This window comes from Canis aureus, chromosome 32, assembly GCF_053574225.1.
Source record: "Canis aureus isolate CA01 chromosome 32, VMU_Caureus_v.1.0, whole genome shotgun sequence".
Lineage (NCBI taxonomy): Eukaryota > Metazoa > Chordata > Mammalia > Carnivora > Canidae > Canis > Canis aureus.
In genome coordinates, this window is record NC_135642.1 from 14,518,267 (window position 1) to 14,531,805 (window position 13,539).

At 36.7% G+C, this 13,539-nt stretch overlaps 1 protein-coding gene across 6 annotated transcripts in view; it reads right to left on the reverse strand.

Moving 5' to 3' along the window:
- The window catches only part of TTBK2 (tau tubulin kinase 2), a 176,772-nt gene that overhangs the window by 102,016 nt on the left and 61,217 nt on the right, over positions 1 to 13,539 (reverse strand). The gene's annotated exons all lie outside the window — the stretch shown is intronic.

Sequence of the window (13,539 nt, forward strand, 5' to 3'; positions counted from 1 at the left end):
TCTATTTATTCATGAGAGACACAGAGAGAGAGAGGCAGAGACAATGACAGAGGAAGAAGCAGGCTCCTCTCAGGGAGCCCGATGCGGGACTCAATCCCCAGATGGGGATCATGCCATGAGTCTAAGGCAGACGCTCAATTGCTGAGACACACAGGCGTCCCTGTCTATTCACTTTCTTGATGGTGATCTTTGAAATACAAAAGTTTTTTTTTTAATTTACTTATTCATGAGAGACACACAGAGATAGGCAGAGACATAGGCAGAGGGAGAAACAGGCTACCCATTGGGAATCGGATGCGGATGCCATCCCAGGACCCCAGGATCATGACCCAAGCCAAAGGCAAATGCTCAACCACTTAACCACCCAGGTGCCCCAAAGCACAAAAGTTTTTAAATCAGATGAAGTCCAATTTATTTATTTATTTTGCTGCCTTGTGGTTTTAGCATCATATCTAAGAAATTATTGCCTAATCCAAGGTCATGAAGACTTACATGTATGTATTATTCTTCTAAGAGTTTTATATATCTAGTTCTTTGGTCTACTTTGAATAAATTTTTTTTAAAGATTTTACTTTTAATTTTTTAAAAGTAAATCCTACATCTAACATGGGGCTCAAACTTATGACGCCGAGATCAAGAGTCTCATGCTCCATAAACTGAGTCAGCCAGGTGCCCCTAATTTGAATAAATTTTTATAATGGTACAAGGTAAGGGTCCAAGTTCATTCTTTTGCATGTATAACTGTGTTGGAAGACACACTCCTCTTGTGTTCCTCCTTACTCTCACACTACTACCATACTCACAATACTTTTTGACACCAGATATGTGGGCTTTCCACAGATGGAGCTATTCTCCTAGACACCAGCTGGGTGTCCTATAATTCAGTTCAATTCTAATAGTATCTACCTAGAGTTTGCATCAGATCCCCACACTGCCCCCATTTCAAATGCCAATCACAAGTCCCAGGTTGTATAAATTACCCCCTCCTTAGGTTTAACAATTTGCTAGAACAGCTTATAGAATTCAGGGAGATACTTATATTTACCAGTTTATTTTAAAAGATAAAGAATACAGATGAACAGCTGGATTTAGAGACACACAAAGAAAGATATGTGAGTAGTGCAGAACTTCCATGCTCTTTCTGAGTGTGCCATTCTTCTAGGATCTCCACGTGTTAACCAACTCAGAAGATCTCTAAATCTCGTACTTCTGGAAATTTTACTATTTCCCAGAGGATGAGGGTGAGGCTATAAATTCCAAACTTCCAATCAAGAACTTGTCCTTTTGGTGACCTGACACCATCCTGAAGCTAGAGCCCACCAAGAGTTGCTTCACTGAAACATGAGACATTCCTATCACTCAGGAAATTCTAAAGAACATAGGAACACTGTGTCAGGAACCAGTTTGCTGGCCAAATCTGGTCTAAGACCAAACAGCAGAACAAAGGATGCTCCTAGTGCTCTTATCACTTAGGAGATTACATGGATTTTAAGAGGTCTGTGCCAGGAACTAGGGGCAGAGACCAATACATGTGTTGTGTTCTTTTACAATATCCAATGGAGTTGTGCTGGCACCATTTGTTGAAAAGAATCCTTTTCCCAATGGATTGTCTTGGCACCTTTGTCAATGGTGCCAAAATCAATTGACCATTATGTGGTAATTTCTGGATTCTATTGATCTATATTTCTATCCTTATTCCAGTACCATAATGTCTTGATCACTATCGTTCTGTAATAAGTTTTGAAATCAGAAAATGTAAATATTGCAATTTCATTGTTCTTTTTCAAGACTGTTTTAACTATCTGGGGGTTCCTTGCAATTCCATATTAATTTTAGAATCAGCTTATCCATTTCTACAAAGAAGGCAGCTGCAATTCTGATAGGGACTGTGTTCAATCTATAGGTCAGTTTTAGGAGTGCTACTATCTTAACAATATTAAGTCTTCCAGTCTACAAACACAAGATATCTTTCCATATATTTAAGTCTTACTTTTTCAAAAATGTCTTATAATTTTCAGAATATAAGTCTTATACTTCTTTTATTAAATTTATTCCTATTTTATTCTTTTTGATGCTATTGTAAATGGAGTTGTTCTCTTCATACCATTTTTGGATTGCTTATTGCTAACATCTAGTAAGACACATCATCTTTTTATATTTATCTTGTTTCTTGCAATCTTGCTGAACTTGTTTAGTGGCTCTAAAGTTTTTAGTGGATTCCTTAGGATTTCCCAAAAATAAGAGAGGGTCATCTGTCAATAGAGCTAGTTTTACACTTCCTTCCAGTCTGGGTGCATTTTGTTTCATCTTCTTAACAAATAGAAGTGGCAAGTGCAGAATACTTGTCTTGTTCATCATTACCTTTGGGGAAAAGAGTGTGTTTTACCATATCAGCTGTGGATTTTTTTTGGTTTTCGTTTTTGGGTTTTTGTTATATAATGCCCTTATCAGGATAAGGAAGTTCCTTTCTATTCCTAGTTTGTGAGTATTTTTTATCATGAAAGGGTTATTGGATTTTGTTAAATGGATCTTCTGTGTCTTCTGACATAATCATGTGGTTTTTGTCTTTGATTCTGTTGATAGTGTATTATACTAATTTTCATATTTTATTTTATTTTTTTTAATTTTATTTATTTATCCATGAGAGACACAGAGCGAGAGAGGCAGAGACACAGGCAGAGGGAGAAGTAGGCTCCATGCAGGGAACCTGATGTGGAACTTGATCCTGGGTCTCCAGGATCATGCCCTGGGCTGAAGGCAGCACTAAACCACTGAGCCACCCGGGCTGCCCTAATTTTCGTATTTTAAGCCAATATATACCATAGGCAAAAATCAACTCAAGATAGATTAAAGACTTGAATGTAAAACCTGGAGCCATAAAACTCATAGGAAAAAAAAACATAAGGGGTAAGCTCCTTAACACTGGTTTTGGTAATTTTTTGAATTTGACACCAAAAGCAAAGACGACAAAAGCAAAAATAAACAAGTGGGACTACATCAAATTATAAAGCTCCTGCACAAAAAATGAAACCATCAACAAAATGAAAAGGCACCTACTAAATGGGAGAAAATATCTGCAAATCATTTATGTGATAAGGGGTTAATATCCAAAATACATCATGAACTCATACAACTCAACAGCAAAAAACCTAAACAATCTGATTTAAAAATAGGTAGAGGGCCCGAAGAGACATTTTTCCAATGATAGTAACATGGTCAACAGGTACATGAAAAAGTGTTCAATATCACTAATCATCGGAGAAATGCAAATCAAGGCCACAATGAAATACTACCTCATATCCATTAGGATGACTATTATCAAAAAGACAAGAAATCACAAGTGTTGGTAAGTATGTGGAGAAAAGAGAATCCCTGTGCACTAACTGCTAAGAATATAAATTGGTGTGGCCACTAGGAAAATAGTATGGAGATTCCTTAAAATAAAAGTAGTTTCTTAAGAAACAAAACAAATGGACAAAGGGGGAAAAAAGATACAACGCCAAAAAACAGATTCTTAACTATAGAAAATAAATAAATGTTTACCAAAAGAGAGGTGCACAGGAGACGGTTTGAAACTAGTGAAGGGGATTAGGATTGGCATTGCCTTGATAAGCACTAAATAATATATGGAACTGATGGGTTACTATATTGTACACCCAAAGCTAACATAGCACTGTATGTTAACTACATTGGAATTCAAATTTTAAAATTAAAAATAGAACTACCATATGATCTAGCAGTTCCATTTGTGGGTATATACCCAAAGAAACGAACTCATTATCTTGAAGAGGTAACCCATGCCCATGTTCAATGCAACATTATTTACAATAGCCAAGACACTGAAACAACTTACGTGTCCATCTATAAATGAAAGGGTAAAGAAAACATAGTATGTATATACACAACAATATTATGCAGCCATAAACAAAAATAAGAAAATCTTGACATTTGTGGTAAAATGGATGGATCTTGAGAGCATTATGCTATGTAATATAAGTCAAAGAAAAACTTATATGTAGAATCTAAATAAACCAAAACTCATAGAAACAGAGAACAGACCAGTAGTTCCCAGAAGTAGGGGGTGAGAGGTAGGGGAAATGGGTAAAGGTGGTTAAAAAGTTCAAACTTGGGCAGCCCCAGTGGCTTAGCAGTTTAGGGCCGCCTTCAGACCAGGGCCTGATCCTGGAGACCCGGGATGGAGTCCCACGTCAGGCTCCCTGCATGAAGCCTGCTTCTCCCTCTCTCTCTCTCTCTCTGCTTCTCTCATGAATAAATAAATAAATAAATAAAATCTTAAAAAAAAAAGGTTCAAACTTCAGTTGTAAAATGAGTAAATCTTGGAAATCTAATGTACAGCATGGTGATTATAGTTAACAATACTGTTTATTTGAAAGTAGGTAAGATCATAAATTTTATTATTTTTTTTTTATTTTTATTTACTTATGATAGTCACACAGAGAATGAGAGAGAGGCAGAGACATAGGCAGAGGGAGAAGCAGGCTCCATGCACCAGGAGCCTGACGTGGGATTTGATCCCGGGTCTCCAGGATCGCGCCCTGGGCCAAAGGCAGTCGCTAAACCGCTGCGCCACCCAGGGATCCCAAGATCATAAATTTTAAACACTCTCATCACAGGAAATTGTAACTGTGCAGTGATAACTAACTAAACTTGTGGTAATCATTCTGCAATATATGTATCAAATCTTTATGTTGCACATAATACAAAGTTGTATGTCAAATACATATATATTTATATATTTAATATATATTAAATATATTATATATATTTATATATATGAAACAGAGGGAAAAAAAAGAGGATTCAGATCAAAAGTCTATTATTCTACACCTCTGGATCTTTCAGTTTGGTGTGGAATGAAAAGTACATGTGCTCAAAACCACCTGAGGTAAGTACCACTTGAGCTTTTTCACTTGCTAGCTTGTTACTTAATCTCTAAAAGCCACATGATGAGGGCAGCCCAGGTGGCTCAGCGGTTTAGAGCCACCTTCAGCCCAGAGCATGATCCTGGAGACCCGGGATTGAGTCCCACGTCGGGCTCCCTGCATGGAGCCCTCTTCTCCCTCTGCCTGTGTCTCTGCCTCTCTCTATATCTCATGAATAAATAAATAAAATTTTAAAAAAATAATAAAAAAATAAAAGCTACATGATGAGTAACAAAACCACTTACCTTAAAGACTTATTACACAGGTAAATCAGCTAAGGTATGTCTAAAATATACCAACTGGCACATACTAAATGCTCAATATATCTTCCTATTATTATCATTAGTGATTATGAACGCAAGTTTTAGAAAGAGAAAGATCTAAGCTAAAATGCTGGCTCTTTATTTTACCACTTTTGTGACTCTGGACAGATTATTTAATCTCTCTTAGGCTGTATTTCCTCAATTATATAATCAGGGGAAAGCTGTGGTACGAATTAAATCAAATAATATTCTTTAAAAATATACATTTAAAACAATGCCTGACACAGGAAGAATAATAGATGATTGTTAGCCTCTTCATTACATAATAGGTACAAATTGCTTTCTAAAGTGGTTGTACCAATTTATACTTTTCCCATCAGGACACAAGGAAGCTTTCGTTTCTTTATCTTCACCAGCCCTTGGTACTGTCAAAAACTTTTTTGTTTTTGCCAACCTGAAGGGTATGAAACAGTGTCTTGCTACACAATTTTCATTTCTCTGGTTACTAGTAAGATTGAGCATCTTTTCATCTATTTATTAATTGTTTAGGTTTCCTCTTTTGTGAATTGCCAGTTCTTATACTTTGCTCATCTCCTCTCTGTCCACTCCTGTGACTGCCTACCTTAGAGTATTTACTTGAAATCCTAAACCTCCATGTTCCCCAAATATTTCAAGGCCCTCACTGGTTCCCTGCCACTACATCTTTTCTATCCACATTACTGGTGCCATTAACCTCTCACATAAAGACTCAAGTCCACCTCACTCTCTCCCTTAGGCTTAGTAGGAAATATTCATGGAGCTCTAGCCATTACCATACTCTCAATGCCATCAACCCTTCACCTTTGCTGCTAGTCTTGTCCTGACCTAACTCCTTGGTTCTGACAGCGGAGCTTCTGCCTAGTTTCCCTTTTATTCCCTTGTCAATGCTCCTATGGATCTTTTTATACATTCCTCTTTTTTTTTTTTTTTTTTAGATTTTATTTATTTATTTGACACAGAGAGAGAGAAAGCACAAGCAGGGGGAGCAGCCAGGCAGAGAGGGAGAAGCAGACTCCTCGCTGAGCAGAGAGCCCAACACAGAGCTTGATCCCAGGACTGTAAGATCATGATCTCAACCGAAGGCAGATGCTTGACCCACTGAGCAACCCAGGTGCCCCTACATTCCTCTTTTTTTATATATTTTATACATTTTTCTTATAACTTATCATTCCATAATGTCATTATTCATTCTCAGTGTCAGTCTAACTTGACTGTGAACCCCTGAGGACTCCTACCTAGCTCCTAGCATAGTGGTTCACATTTATCAGGTGTCTAGGAAGGAAAGAAGGGAGAATGAAAACAAGCATTTATAAACTAGTATCCTGGGCTTTCTAGGGCTAAGGCCATCTTCTTCCCCACTCTACTGCTCCTCTTCTCACCCCTAAAGGGCCAATGTCTACCTTAGAATGATATGCATGAGCTCGCTTTTTATAAATACCCTACTGGGCTCCCCTGATGATGACTCCTCTAATGAACTACCACCTATTATCTATTGACAAGCTCATCTAGCAGAGGGAGAAGGAGGAGCAGACTCTCCACTGTGTAAAATGATATGAAATTTCCTCAAAAAATTAGAAATAGAACAGTATTTGCACTACTGGGTATTCACCCTAAGAATATGAAAAAAAAAAATATGAAAACATATTCTTGAAAAGATGTATGCACCTCAATGTTTATTGCAGCATTATTTACAACAGCCAAATTATGGCAGCAACCCAAGTGTCCATTAATAGATGAATGGAAAAAGAAGATGTGATATGTGTGTGTATGTGTGTGTGCATGTGTGTATATGTGATGGAATATCACTCAGCCATAAAAAAAGAATAAAATCCTGCCATTTACAACAGCATGGATGGATCCAGAAAATATAATGCGAAGTGAGAAAGGTCAGTTGGAGAAAGATAAATGCCATATAATTTCACTCATATGTGGAATTTAAGAAACAAACAAAAAAGAGACAAAAAATCAGACTTGGGGTGCGTGGATGGCTCAGTCAGTTGGGCGCCTGCCTTCAGTCAGGTCACGACCCCAGACTAGTGGGATCGAGCTCTGTGTCAGGCTCCTTCCTCAGCAGGGATCCTATTTCTCCCTTGCCCTCTGCCTGCCACCTCCCCTGCTTGTGTGCGCTCTTTCTCTTTCTCTGTCAAATAAATAAATAAAATATTTTTAAAAACAAAACAAAAGGGGCACCTGGGTGGCTCAGTGGCTGAGCATCTGCCTTTGACTAACGGCATGATCCTAAGGGTCCTGGGATCAAGTCCCACATCAGGTTCCCTATGGAGCTCTCTGTGAAGTTCCCTATGCTTCTCCCTCTGCCTCTCTGTGTCTCTCACGAATAAAAAAATTAAATCTTTAAAAAACAAACAAACAGGGCAGCCTGGGTGGCTCAGCAGTTTAGCGTCTGCCTTCGGCCCGGGGCATGATCCTGGGGACCCGGGATCGAGTCCTACGTCAGGCTCCCAGCATGGAGCCTGCTTCTCCCTCTGCCTGTGTCTCTGACTCTCTCTCTCTCTCATAAATAAAATCTTTAAAAAAATAAAAATAAAAAACAAACAAACAAATACTCTTAATTAACTTTGGAGAACAAACTGGTTACCAGAGATGAGGAATGGATGAAACAGGTGAAGGGGATTAAGAGTACACTTACTCTGATATGCACTGAGTAATGTAGATAAATGTTGAATCATTATGTTGTACATCTGAGGCATCTAATATAACACTGTATGTTAATTATACTGGAATTAAACATTTTTATATTTACTTTCTAGAAAAATAAATGAAATGAAATAAAATGGTGAACCTGGAATTCATGATTCATTCTACATTACTTACCAAACTTCATTTCCTACAGTACTTCAACATATATCATACACTCTTGATGAAGACAGTTTGTTTTTTTTATTCTCCTTCTCAAATATACTACTTTGATTTTTGCTCATATTATTCCCTCAACCTCATTTCCTCAAATCAAATACAACTCTTGAATCTAAATATCCCTGTAGGAAGCAGTATCAACCGACTAAAACTCAGGACTAGATTTTCAGATGTTAGCAAGTTAGTCACTTAGCAAAGCTCTGAGGGAAAAAAATAAACAAGACTATTAAATTTCCTGGAATTGAGTGAGAATAATCAAGTCTGGTGCAGAGATGAAAGCAGAGAGAGAGAAGAATCAGCAAGGTAGCACTGATCACTAAGAGTCATAGAGATCATTGATCTCAAGAAAATATAGGATGGAATTATACAACAAATCAATTTTAACTCCCAGCTTATATGTGTCTTATGTCAAAGAAATCCTCTAAAAGATGAAAGGAATCCTGAACATACAAACCAAATCTTAACCAAACACTTAAAATACCACCACTAAAGCTTTCTCTTTATCTTCTAGCTCTTGACTAACCCAATAGGAATGTTTGTGGTCTGTCAACAAAATAATCAATGATATCTCCACTCAAAAAAGACAATAAAAAGTGAACTTCGATAGGTAGATAATATCTATAGATATTATAGGCAATGTAACATCTTGCTAGTTAAACACTGATTTTTTTTTTTAAGATTTTATTTAATTATTCATGAGAGACACAGAGAGAGAGAGGCAGAAACACAGGCAGAGAGAGAAGCAGGCTTGATCTTTCAAAAAAAAATTTCAAGGTCCCCAGGATAAGGCCCTGGGCTGAAGGTGGCGCTGAACTGCTGAGGCACCCAGGCTGCCCAAACACAGATTTTAATTGTGATATTAAAAAGGAATACTGTCCAAAATCTTTATTTAAAGGAATAGAAAAGCTCTTCTCTAAAATAAATGCATATGGGGTGTCTGGGTGGCTCCGTTGGTTAGGCAGCCAACTCTTGGTTTCAGCTCAGGTCATGATCAGGGTCCTTGGATAAAGCCCTGCATTCAGCTCTGTGCACAGCAGGGAGTCAGCTTGAGGATTTTCTCTCTCCCTTTCCCTCTGCTCCCCCACTTGCACTCTCTTTCAAGTAAATAAATATCTTTAAAAGTAAAAAAATAAAATAAATGCATAGAACCTAATGAATCTTTTTGTTCTTACAACTTCAAATGATCATCTACTATCCTTGCTTTCAACCCAAGAGCTTAAAAAGCTATGGCAAGTGATAGTATGGTAGTCTACATCCCAGCATTAAATATTAATGAATAACAATGCCACACAAAAGGCAAATAATTTTCTATGATTTTTATATGCTAGAAAAAAAATAAAACAATCAGAAGGGGGCATCGATCATTTTACTTTTTAAATTAAAAAAGCCATTTACTAATAAAGTAAAAAGCTAGCTAAAAGTATCCCAAACCTACTAATAGGGATGCTCAGGAACTCAAATAACAAATTCCAGGTCAATGGCAAACTAGCAAATACTGGGATTCTGCAAAGCCAGACTACTATACTGCTAAGGATCCAACAAAACCAGCCTTAGCTTCCTTACCCATCTATCATTTATTCCTCTTACTTACTCACTCACACCACCACCAAACAAACAAACCACACCCAACCTAACAATAATAGGTCATGAAACATCTATACCAAGGAAGACAGAAAAATATAAGGCATGGAGTGGGGGGGGCGGGGGTTCCTGTCCTCAAAGTATCTACAATCTTATTGTAAGAAATGAACTTACTATAAGATAATGACAAGATAAGATCAAATGATAGCTTCTAAGAACAAAGAATAAGCACTGTGAGAAATCAGTAGATTAGTTGGATTTAGAATGCTTAGAGCATAGAGCTTGACTGGGTTAACCTGATGGTAAAACAAAAGAATACTGAGTCCTTTAAAACAAGTCCCCAGGGGAAAAAAAAAAAAAATTGAGCCAAGAAGTTTAAGAAACAAAGGCTCCTCCTCTTAGCACTCATGAGGATGCCCATTTAATAATTCCTTGGATTGTATAGCTCACCAGGAGACAAAGGCAAAAGGAAGTTTCCAAGCCCTTCACTCTGTATAACCATCACAGGGCATTCTATCATTTAAACAAAACTATCCTATCACAATGGCCAATTTAAAACTATCAGGTTTTTGTGGTGAGAATGAAAAAAAAAATGAGTACAATTTCATCATCCTATCTATTTAGCAAATGTACTTGTCTATTACAAAAATGAATAAATGTATATAAAAATAGGAGAAAAGATCAAGAATTGGGGAACCATTCCAAGCGTTCCAATATCTGCATACCAGGTGCTCCAGAAAAGAAGGGGTAAAAAACAAAGGAGGTGTAAATCATCAGCAAAATTATTCAAGAATATTTCCTGAAAAAAACCTTCAATCACAAGTTTCAATCACAAACCTTCAATCACAAGGACACAGACACACTAGATGAAAACACCCCTACTATGACACATCATCATGAAATTGCAAAACCCTAGGAGAAAAGAGAAGAAAGTAGATGTTTCCAAAGTAACAAGAATCATAATAGAATTTCACTTCTAAATCGCTACAGTGAGTATAAAGACAAATTTCGGAAGTAAAATTATTTTCAATCCAGAATTCTGTATCTAACCACTTTTTCATTTAAACATCAGGGTAGGATAAAGACACTTTCAGACTTGCAAGAGAGGTCTCAAAGACATACCTCCTATGTATCCTTCACTCAGGAAACTATTAGAAGAGGTGCTTCACTAAAATGAGAATATAAACAAAAAAGAGAAAAGGATTCAACAGGCATACAATATAAAAAAGAAGCAAAGAGAATCTCCAGGAACCCACTGAAGGGTGATCCAAGGATGATACTTGTGAATAGAATCCCCCCCCCCCCAAAAAAAAAAAGCCAAATTGGAGCTAAGACATCCCTGGAGAGATTTCCCTAAGAAAAGGAAATCAAGAGTTATGCAAATCAGTAGTAGCTCATTCTTTTTTACTGCCACTCAATGGATATACCACCTTCAATTTATCCTTTCACTCTATGAAGTATACATTTCTGGCAAGTAAGAATAAAGCTGATTTAAATATAAATATACACGAACACGTATTTTCATTTCTTAAAGGTATGCCTAGTGTAAGGTTGCTCGATCATACAATAAATCCATATTTATCCCCACCAGCAATATGTGAGGGTTCCAGCTGCTCCACATCCTTCTCAGCACTTGGTACTGTCAAGTTTTAATTTAAACCATTCTAATGGCTGCACAGTGGTAGCTCACTGTGATTTTAAATTGCATTCCCCTAATGGCTAGTTATGCTAAACATCTTTTCATGAGCTGATGTGCCACTCTATATCCTCTTTGCCAAAGTCTATTAAATATTTTTAACTGAATTGTTTTCTTACTGTTGAGTTTTCAGGAGTTCTTTACATATTCCAAATATAAATCCTTTACAAGTATGAGATTTGCAAATATTTCCTTTAGGCCTATAATCTGCCTTTTAATTCTCTGAACAGTATCTTTGCAAGCAATGTTTTTAATTTGAAGAAATCAATTCATCAATTTCTTCTTTTATGAATCATGCTTTTAGTGTCATGTGAAAGAACTTCTAGATCTACACTCAGGTCACAAAGATTTTCTCCTATGTTTTCTTCTAAAAGCTGTAGTTTTACATTTCAAATTTAGATGTGTGGTACATTTTAAGTTCATTTTCATATAATACATGCAGTTTGGGCCAAGGTTCATTACTTTTTTATGTGGCTATCCAACTGTTCCAACAACACTTATTGAAGATTATTCTTTTTTCATTTTGCCAACTTTAAAAATTATTGGCCATATTTGTGTGGGACTATTTATGGAATCTCTATTTCATTGATCTATATGTCTTTCCCTTTGCCAATACCACAACCTTGATTATGATAGCTTCGTGGTGTTTTGAAATCAGGTAGTTTGATTTTTTTCCAACATCTTTCTTTTTCAAAATTGTTTTGGGGGCACCTGGGTGGCTCAGCTGGTTAAGTGTTTGCCTTCGGCTCAGGTCATGATCCCAGAATCCTAGGATCCAGCTCTGCATTGGGTTCCCTGTTCTCTTCCTCTCTCTTCCCCACCCCCCTCTCTGCTCCTGCCCCTATGTGTACACACATGCGTGCTCTCTCTCTCTCAAATAAAAAATGGAAGTCTTTAAAAAAAGTTGTTTTGGCTAGTCTAGGTCTTTTGCCTTTGTATAGAATTTTATAATCAGTTTATAACTGGAAACAGTGCTGTTAGGATTGTTTTTACCAGTACTAAGTCTACAGATTAATCTGGGGAAAATCAACATCTTTACTAAAATTGTGATTCTTCAAATTCATAAATACATGTTTCTGTATTTACTTAAAAATCCTTTGATTTTTTTTAAATCAGTGTTCTATAATTCTCAACATAGAGATTTTATACATATTTTGCTACATTTATACCTAAGTGTTTCATTTTGGGGAATCTACCATAAATATCAATTCAGTTTTCAATTGATTATCACTAGCATATAGAAATATGATTGCTTTTTGCAAGCTGACCATGAATAACTCATTAAACTCATTTACTCTAGGAACTTTTTGTAGATTGCTTGAGATTTTCCATATAGATGATTATGCCACCTGTAAACAGGGGTAGTTTTACTTCTTCTTTTTCAATCTCTATGCCATTATTTCTTCAAGTACTTTTGATGGACCCCACTCATTCTCTTCTCGTTCTGGGTCTCTGATGACACAAATGTAAGACTTTATCATAGTTTCATAGGTCCCTGAGGCTATACATTTATTTTTAACATTTTTCTTGTTATTCAAATTGCATCATTTCTGTTGATCTATTTTCAAGTGCATAGACTCTTTTCATTGTCAGGTCTACTCTGCTACCGAGCTCATTTAATGAGTTTTCATTTCCATTATTATGTTTCTTAGTTCTAAAATCTCCATTTAGTTCTTCTTATCTTCTACTTCTTTGCTGAGACTTTCTATCTTCCCGTTCAATCCTTGAACATGGTCAAAACAGCTGATTTTAAAACTATTTTCCAGATAATTTTAACATCTGTGTGATCTTGGCATCACCATCTGTTCACTGTCTTTTCCCATGTGAGTTCAATTTTCCGTTTTTTTGTTTGTTTTGTTTTGTTTTTTAAGCTAATTCTAGACTGTATTCTGGACACTTGGAAATATTATGGTACTCTCGATCTTATTTAAGTCCCACTCAGAATGTTGGTGTTTTTGTTTTAGCCAGTAATTGACCCAGTTGGGTTCACATTCAAGTTCTGACAAGCCTTCTGTGGGTTTTATTTCCAATTACAATTCAGTTTGCAAACCCTTTGCAGTCATATTGAATATGTTTCATAACTGTCCCACGCAGTATCCAGTTTAGGGGCTAGGGAGTGGTCTATCCCATAATTCAGTCCTTG